This window comes from Platichthys flesus, chromosome 18, assembly GCF_949316205.1.
Source record: "Platichthys flesus chromosome 18, fPlaFle2.1, whole genome shotgun sequence".
Taxonomy (NCBI): Eukaryota; Metazoa; Chordata; class Actinopteri; order Pleuronectiformes; family Pleuronectidae; genus Platichthys; species Platichthys flesus.
Window position 1 is genome coordinate 4,881,491 of NC_084962.1, and position 8,011 is coordinate 4,889,501.

Sequence of the window (8,011 nt, forward strand, 5' to 3'; positions counted from 1 at the left end):
TATTTTTTGGCAAATACACAACCCCCCACTTTTGAATGCGCAGTGAAACTACTGTATAGACGGTTTAGTCAGGGGTGTTCCCCCAGTTGATGGCCTCTATCTTTTTCTTCCATAAAACACCCATGATTTACATGAAGCTAGGTTTAGAGGGTAAACACTCTCACATTTGTATAGGATGATAAAGTATTTTAATAACTTGTAAAACCCCTCAATACACAAAATGGTTCCCTCTGCCATGGAGTTTATGTGTTTTTGTATACATTTGATTGTTAGTCAGCAAGATTACACAAAATGTGCAATTATCAGGTATAAGTTTATTTGTAGGTTTTTTCTAGATATATTGTGAGTAAAATGAAATACAGTGTCCTTATTTTTACCTTTTAATATTAGCTGGCAAAGTAGCTGGCAAAAAATCCAATCCCATGTTTGTTTGAGTAGATTTTTGTTTCCTTCATATTACAGCTGCAGCATATAAACTACATTTCATTCAAATACAGGGAAATTTGTAAAACAGTCTTGAAGACTTTAATTGTAGATCTACAGTGGTAGAGGGCTTCAGACATCCTCTTCATGTCAAGTGTTAGCAAAACACAGTTCTGCAATTCAGCCCCAAGCCTCACCTGCAAAATGTCCCTGTAATAACTAAAGAGAGATGTAAAAACAAAAACGATAATCTTGACTAAGACATAAGTTACAAAATAATTAAAAGGGAGATAAAAAATAACCACAAATAGACACTTTAAAAATAAAAAGAGATGCATAACGATTTAAAGGGACACAAAATTACTTCAGATCTGAAATACAACTAAAAAGAGACGTAAGGTGACCAATAATGGACATAAAGAACCAAAATACAGCAAGTGCAAACATTAAAAGACGAATAAGATTTGTTCAAAATGAGAAGCAAAACAACTACAAAGTGAGAAAATGTATCTGACCAGGAGACAAAATGACAGTTGAGTAAAGAAATTCAACTCATGCAGGCGTCTTGTCTGTATAAAACGAAGGAGTGAGAGTCTTGCATGTCTGTGTCATGGGGTCAGGTATAAACAAGGATTACGTAGTTGGGATTATTTTCTTCAGAAAGCTTCCTCCCGAGCCACAGATGATGTCAAACAGGCTGGGTGGTGCTCCTCATGATGCGTAAACCAATATCCATTTGTACATTTAGTGGATTATCCTCTTATGTTACCCCTTGGCCACATGTAAGTGTGGTTTACCATATGACATTGTTGAAATGCTCCACATGTGCATCATCCTGGGAGGTATAAGGACACTTGACTTTCATGAAGGAGGCAGCTGAAAAGACCCTCTTTAGACGCATTTTTGTATTTTAGGATTTCAATCCTTTGGTCGAATGTATAATGCAGCTGTAAGTAAACACGTTGAACAGAAAAAACAGTTCCCACATCTGGAGGAAAAACGGGGTCTGAGAAGGCGTCCTCTCACAGGCCATCCCAAAATAAGTAATCATTCTGGATCCAACTGTTATGACAGCCTGTTTGAGCAATGTGCATTTTCAACAGTCTTAGAAGAGTTACCATACATCCTCTACATTGTTTAAGACACAGGCCTCTGTAATTGTTGCAATGAGCCCTCAGGTAAACTGGACGTAATGCCCCCATGAACAAGAGAACACTTATCCTGTTGCACATATTTCCTTCTGCTGCAGAGAGAAATTCTACCACATGACTGTAATAAACTTCGGATGGAAAATAAAGAAAAAACAGTATGTGTGTGTTGAAATCATTTTTGGATCATGTACTTGTGTTGGTTTCTGTGTTCAGAACCAATTAAAGCAGCCCTGGCTGGTTTGTTGGGAAAGGAAGTTATAATTCTCTTCATGCTGCTCATAGAAGTAAGAAAAAGGGGAGTTCAGGTCAACGAGAGTAGCAGATACAGAAACCTTTCGTTAAACTATCCAACACTTTTAATGACAAATCTAAAATGAAAGCAGACAAATCCAAAATACAGAAACAATCAAACAGGCTTCCTGCAAGTTTCTGTTTTGGTAAAACCAACTGTGCCCCATAGTTTATATACTTTAAGTGATATTTGTGAATCAAATGATAGATTTGCTGTTTTCTGATTTACATCACTGTTAATTAAACATCTTTGGGGTTTGAACATAGGCTTGTGCGCTGACAATTCCACCTAGGAAAATGGTTGTTACTTAGAAGCCTCAGGGATCTATAAATCTGTGTATGGTGATATAGGGTAAGGTTTTTGTTGGAGTCAGTGGGTCTGTATTGACCTCGGATGGGAGGCGTTGATTTGGGTGCTGACAATTATTTTTGTAGATCTCCATGGTTACAAATCCAATTAAGTAGCTATATGCATAGCATGTTTATTTGCTGGGTGCATGATGGTTATAGATGAAAGTTAGCATACTCATTATTGGAAAATGATGAGCCAGGCCTAGGAAGGTCACTTTTTTGTGAATCTGAAGCAACATTTGTGTTTCTTTCTGTATCTGGAGACAGCTGGGTGAATGAAGAAATTAAGTTTGAAGCTGAATCTGCAACATGTTTGTGTTAATCTTCATGTTGGCTATGCAGCAGTAGCAATACGTAGCGATTTAAAAGAAGAACTAGATTCAGGATTTAATAACTGAAGTCAGGACTGATTCACTTTATTAGTAGTTAGTGAATGTGCAACAATGACATGATGAGTTTTTTCAGTAGATTTCCAATTAAAATGTTACAATGCTTTTAAATGTATTTCCTTCTCATACACAACTGTTGTGCTTTAAAGCAAATTTTATTTCATATGTCAAGTTCTGCTCCAGCAACAGCCACAGGTTTTCCTGTTTTCTGATTATTCCATTTGAATGGAAGATGAAAAGTCTTCCTCTTCTCTTGGCAGGAAAAACCATGATAGATTTTCTCCAGCTTACACAACATCTACCCACATTATACAGATGATGAAAATGTCATAATGTCATGATGGATACTTCCCTCAAGGACAGGATATTTTCTATTGGGCCATGAATGAACACATTCCTGTGTACTCCAGATGAAGCAGATCACCAATACATCCCGGACGAGGTTGTGAAATTACTCTGGTCTCAATAATCAAACACCCATAAACCAACATTACAGCAGGCAACCGTAAAGCTGTAGAATTGCTGAGGCAAAAATCATTGATGAAATAAGAAATGTTATTGATTTGACAGTGGGATGATTGCTCCTGCTCACAAAGTTTACTTTCGTATCAATAGAAAACAATCAGAACATGTGTATGAGTTTATTAATACATTTATCATTTAAATGGGTCACTATATTTTTTTGAGAATAGTTTAGTTATGGATGCATTTAATTAAATCATATTTATATTCAAGCAGATTTGATATCTTTTCAGTGATTTAAAACATTTTCCCATCATGATTCATTGTTCAAGGCAGCATCCAGAAGGACAACCCAGTCTCATCAGAAAACGTTCAGTGGCAACGTTGGTCCACTTGGAACGACGTTACCATCTCACATTCTGGCCTCTCAGAGTGTGAGATGGTAACATTTTGTCAGCCCATTGTTTTGCATTTGCGTGTTCTCACGTCACCTGACTCACAAGCTCCCGTCTGCTGAGAGGAAAACATGGCGGATATTCCTTGTTTTCGCAGATAAAAATATAGTTTTGTAACTTAGTTTGGGCATAAAAATACATTCTGACACCATTTCTAGCGAGAAATGTGTTCTTTGCTTCCACAGTCTTCACCCAGTTCGTGCTTATGATAAATATTTTAATAGTTATCACGAATGTTTTTATCGTTGCTATGAGGGTTGCTATGACGCTGCCATGCCAGCACGGCGCAGCGTGCTGTTAAAATCACCGTCCCTGCGTAGTGTCCTTCAGTGATCGTGAATGTTATTCACGTTATATAATATTAATATTTGAGGCTAGATTACACCTCTAATGCGAAGGATCCTGCAAGACCGTTCATCCCGAAGGGGGACCGACTGCGCCACGGACCGACTGGGTGAGCGGAACTGACGTGTGGCTTTTAGTAAACATCCGGACCTTTAACTCTGGGCTGCGTAATAGCCACCGAGCTCTTGGAAGACAAACGATGTCATCTTCCTTCTGTCAGGTGAGTAGTTTATTGTTTTTAAAGATCGTTACGATCTAGGTTTACAGTCCGAGTGCTGAGACAGCGGATGCGGAGTCCGTTGATACACACAATGCTAATCTTCAGCTAATACGCCATTGTTAGCCACATGCTACAGCCCACCATAGCCTGTGCTACCTGGGAGGTGAATACATGGTTGTTGAAACCAGTTCAAGACGCTTAGCTCATCATTGAGGGACGCTACAATATAAATATAAACATGAATTTGATTTATGAATGCTTTAGATTAATAAGGAGTGTATTTCTCTACCATTATTCCAAAATATCAGATCAATTTGGTTTAATGTATAGTATGCAATATGACAATAATGTTTCCATGTTATGGAGTTGCAATTCATTTTATAAAACAATTCCTATGTTCTGTTTTTTAATCAAGAAAGATCCAAGTGACAGGAGTTTCATTAACGTCAATAACTTGGACCGAACACTTTGTTTTGCTTGATGAAGAGCAGGAAGGGCAGCCTGGAGAGAAAGAGAAGCCGGGTTGAGCCCACTACCATAATCCACGTACCACGAGGAAGATGAGGGAGAGAAATGATCCTACCATTAAAGAGGTACTTTTAAGTTACATACCAGAAACACCATTTTATATAATATGCCAAATATACATTTTTATAAAATCCCCAAAGTACGCTTGCTGACATACAAGTTAATATCACACTGAAAGAATTTTGATCAATCATGCTTCCCTGCTGTGATTGTTTAACTGGGAAAACAACTTTTTCCACAGGAAGGCAAGTCAATTTAAGGAATACATGTTCAAAGTTTTCCTCTGTTATGTATAATGATGACCCCCATCAAACATAATGTTAGCAATCTTTACACCTTTTAATTTATTCTGATTATTTCTGTCTACATGTGTGAATTTGCCTTCATTAGTTTCAGAAAAGAGCGATGATGTATCGGTCAGTGGGCGGCAGCACGAGACTCCGCAAACTAGTCTGTAAGCAAAGTAGACGAAGGCATCAAGGTTGCGGCCTGCCATCATTGTTATTTTGCTTAAGGGACTGAATGTGTATCATGTAGAAATATTAGCATTTCCCTTATATCTACCAAAACTGCTTGTTTCACAGACTGCAGTTTTGTTTTGGTCCGATGTGGTGTGCAAATACAACCGTATCTGCAATGGGTTGTTGGGCATTAACATTTGTAACTCTAATTTTGTTTTGACAGACTGTGAAAAGAGCGTTGAGAACATCACCACTCTACAGGAAGACACAGTCCAGTAATGGGTGTCAGAAGTTCAGTAGTGAACGACAGGTACTGTGGAAAAATGTGTGTCATTGTTGTACAATGTCCTTTGACTCTGTTTACACAAGGTTAACACAAAAAGGTTTGATTGTAAACTGATATTGGTATGAATTCATGTTATTCTCCTCTTCACAAGAAACAAACAATCCAAATTACCTGCAGAACGCCCTTGATGGAGGCTTCAGCTGCATCGTCAGATTGGCGAGACAGCAAGATGCCAACTTTAATGCCAATTTATTTGTGTAACATTCTGTGACCAAATGTATAGATTACTTTTTGTAGATTGTAAAAAAAGAGAACCCATTTATTAAAAAAAAACTACACTAGAATTACCGCACTGCGTTGTATGACTCCGCTAACCAGCGCAGTGTCCGTCTACATATTTCTACATATTTTCTCTCGTATAAATGACACTGTGTCTCTTGACAACTGAAACCATAAGATGAGGTCAGTGTGGCCTTGACCTTTTGACTTTAACACAAATACACAGTTAGACAATCCGAAAACATACAGTTATGCCAACATATCTTTGGTTTCACATACTAGATGGCATAAGCAGAGACTTCAACTCAGGAAAAATATTTCTGTAGAAAAGAAAGCCCTGTACGTGTGTATGTATACATCAATCATGCTTCCCTGGAAGCATACGTGTGTATGTATACAAACGCACTATTGAGACGTTTTGATTTGATCATATATTCTCAGGAAGGACTGATGCATGTACTGAGACGGGACGTGAGGGCCTACTCTGCGTGCTCAGAGTTCAAGCCCAGCAGGCTGCAGCGGGCCTGACATATTCCGGAACAGCAGCACAGTCTTTGGATGACTCCTCTGAAGATGAAAACATGGCGAGGTACTTCTCCACTGATGAAGAACAGTGAGGGCTGTGATTAGCTACACTCTCTTGCTACAAGGCTACTCTTGCTACTCCCTGGCAGCCTTAGGAAGGCATTAGCTTGCTGTTGGGTAGCTGTTAGCTTCAGCATTTTTAGCTTGTTTTTAGCGGCCTGTCTGACGTTTATGTTTAAAAAAAAAAATCTGAGGGGACCATCCTCATAATTTAACACTATGGTTTGTTTGTGTGTCCTTCAGTTCTTCTCAAGAGAAGCAGTACAGGTGTGCCTCAGCTCCACGGTCCCTTCTCATGTCTCCATCACACCAAGCAGCAGACTTGGAGTGACAGACCTTTCTCCAGAGCTGCCCCCTCCCTCTGAAACCCCCCTCTCCAAAACACTATTTGTGGCGTTTTTAAAGTCTTATTTGCATGAGAATTGTTGATCATAACATTTCCAGCAGATGCCTTAATGTAATGTTTGTGAACAATAAATGACATTGATCATAACATATTGGTATTTCCTTGCACTTCTACACCATGATATTGTCAGATAAGATGCTGATTACATTAAAGCAGTGAATGCAATGGATCTGAAGTAGAATGGGCACATTACATTCTGTAGAGAATTCCTCAGTTATTGAAGTCAGAAAATAAATTTCTTTATCTGAGGTTCCATTCATTATAGTCACAGGAAAGCATACAGGTCCGGTTGTCTAGGGACACCCATATCATATTGTTTAAGATGTGTAACATCAAGTTTGTGTATCAGTGCAAAATACATACCATCATTAGTCAAGAGTTCACTCTTGTTTACACTAAATTTAGGTGACCCAGATGTTTCACAATGCATCTGATAAGGTCTTATGAGAAACATTCTTAACATTAAAGAAATGATCAGCAGCCTGACTTATTCAAACACATTAATACTACAGCTAACAGCTACCCAACAGCAAGCTAATGCCTTCCTAAGGCTGCCAGGGAGTAGCAAGAGTAGCCTTGTAGCAAGAGAGTGTAGCTAATCACAGCCCTCACTGTTCTTCATCAGTGGAGAAGTACCTCGCCATGTTTTCACCTTCAGAGGAGTCATCCAAAGACTGTGCTGCTGTTCCGGAATATGTCAGGCCCGCTGCAGCCTGCTGGGCTTGAACTCTGAGCACGCAGAGTAGGCCCTCACGTCCCGTCTCAGTACATGCATCAGTCCTTCCTGAGAATATATGATCAAAAACAAAACGTCTCAATAGTGCGTTTGTATACATACACACGTATGCTTCCAGGGAAGCATGATTGATGTATACATACACACGTACAGGGCTTTCTTTTCTACAGAAATATTTTTCCTGAGTTGAAGTCTCTGCTTATGCCATCTAGTATGTGAAACCAAAGATATGTTGGCATAACTGTATGTTTTCGGATTGTCTAACTGTGTATTTGTGTTAAAGTCAAAAGGTCAAGGCCACACTGACCTCATCTTATGGTTTCAGTTGTCAAGAGACACAGTGTCATTTATACGAGAGAAAATATGTAGAAATATGTAGACGGACACTGCGCTGGTTAGCGGAGTCATACAACGCAGTGCGGTAATTCTAGTGTAGTTTTTTTTTTAATAAATCGGTTCTCTTTTTTTACAATCTACAAAAAGTAATCTATACATTTGGTCACAGAATGTTACACAAATAAATTGGCATTAAAGTTGGCATTGTAATGGCACATTTTATTACATTTCACAGCAAAGACAATTATCAATTCTGGTTCATACAATTCTACCTAGCTGCAGCTAGGGACCAGAGCACCCTGTCACT

The 8,011-nt window shown here is 38.8% G+C and overlaps 1 long non-coding RNA gene across 1 annotated transcript; it reads left to right on the forward strand.

Annotated features, from left to right (window-relative positions):
• The first annotated feature begins 4,526 nt into the window (after positions 1-4,526).
• LOC133973698 (uncharacterized) lies at positions 4,527-6,516 on the forward strand. The gene is made up of 4 exons (XR_009924594.1): positions 4,527-4,680; positions 5,300-5,386; positions 6,083-6,230; positions 6,470-6,516. It is a non-coding gene; the product is annotated as an uncharacterized LOC133973698 (long non-coding RNA).
• The last annotated feature ends 1,495 nt before the right edge of the window (positions 6,517-8,011 follow it).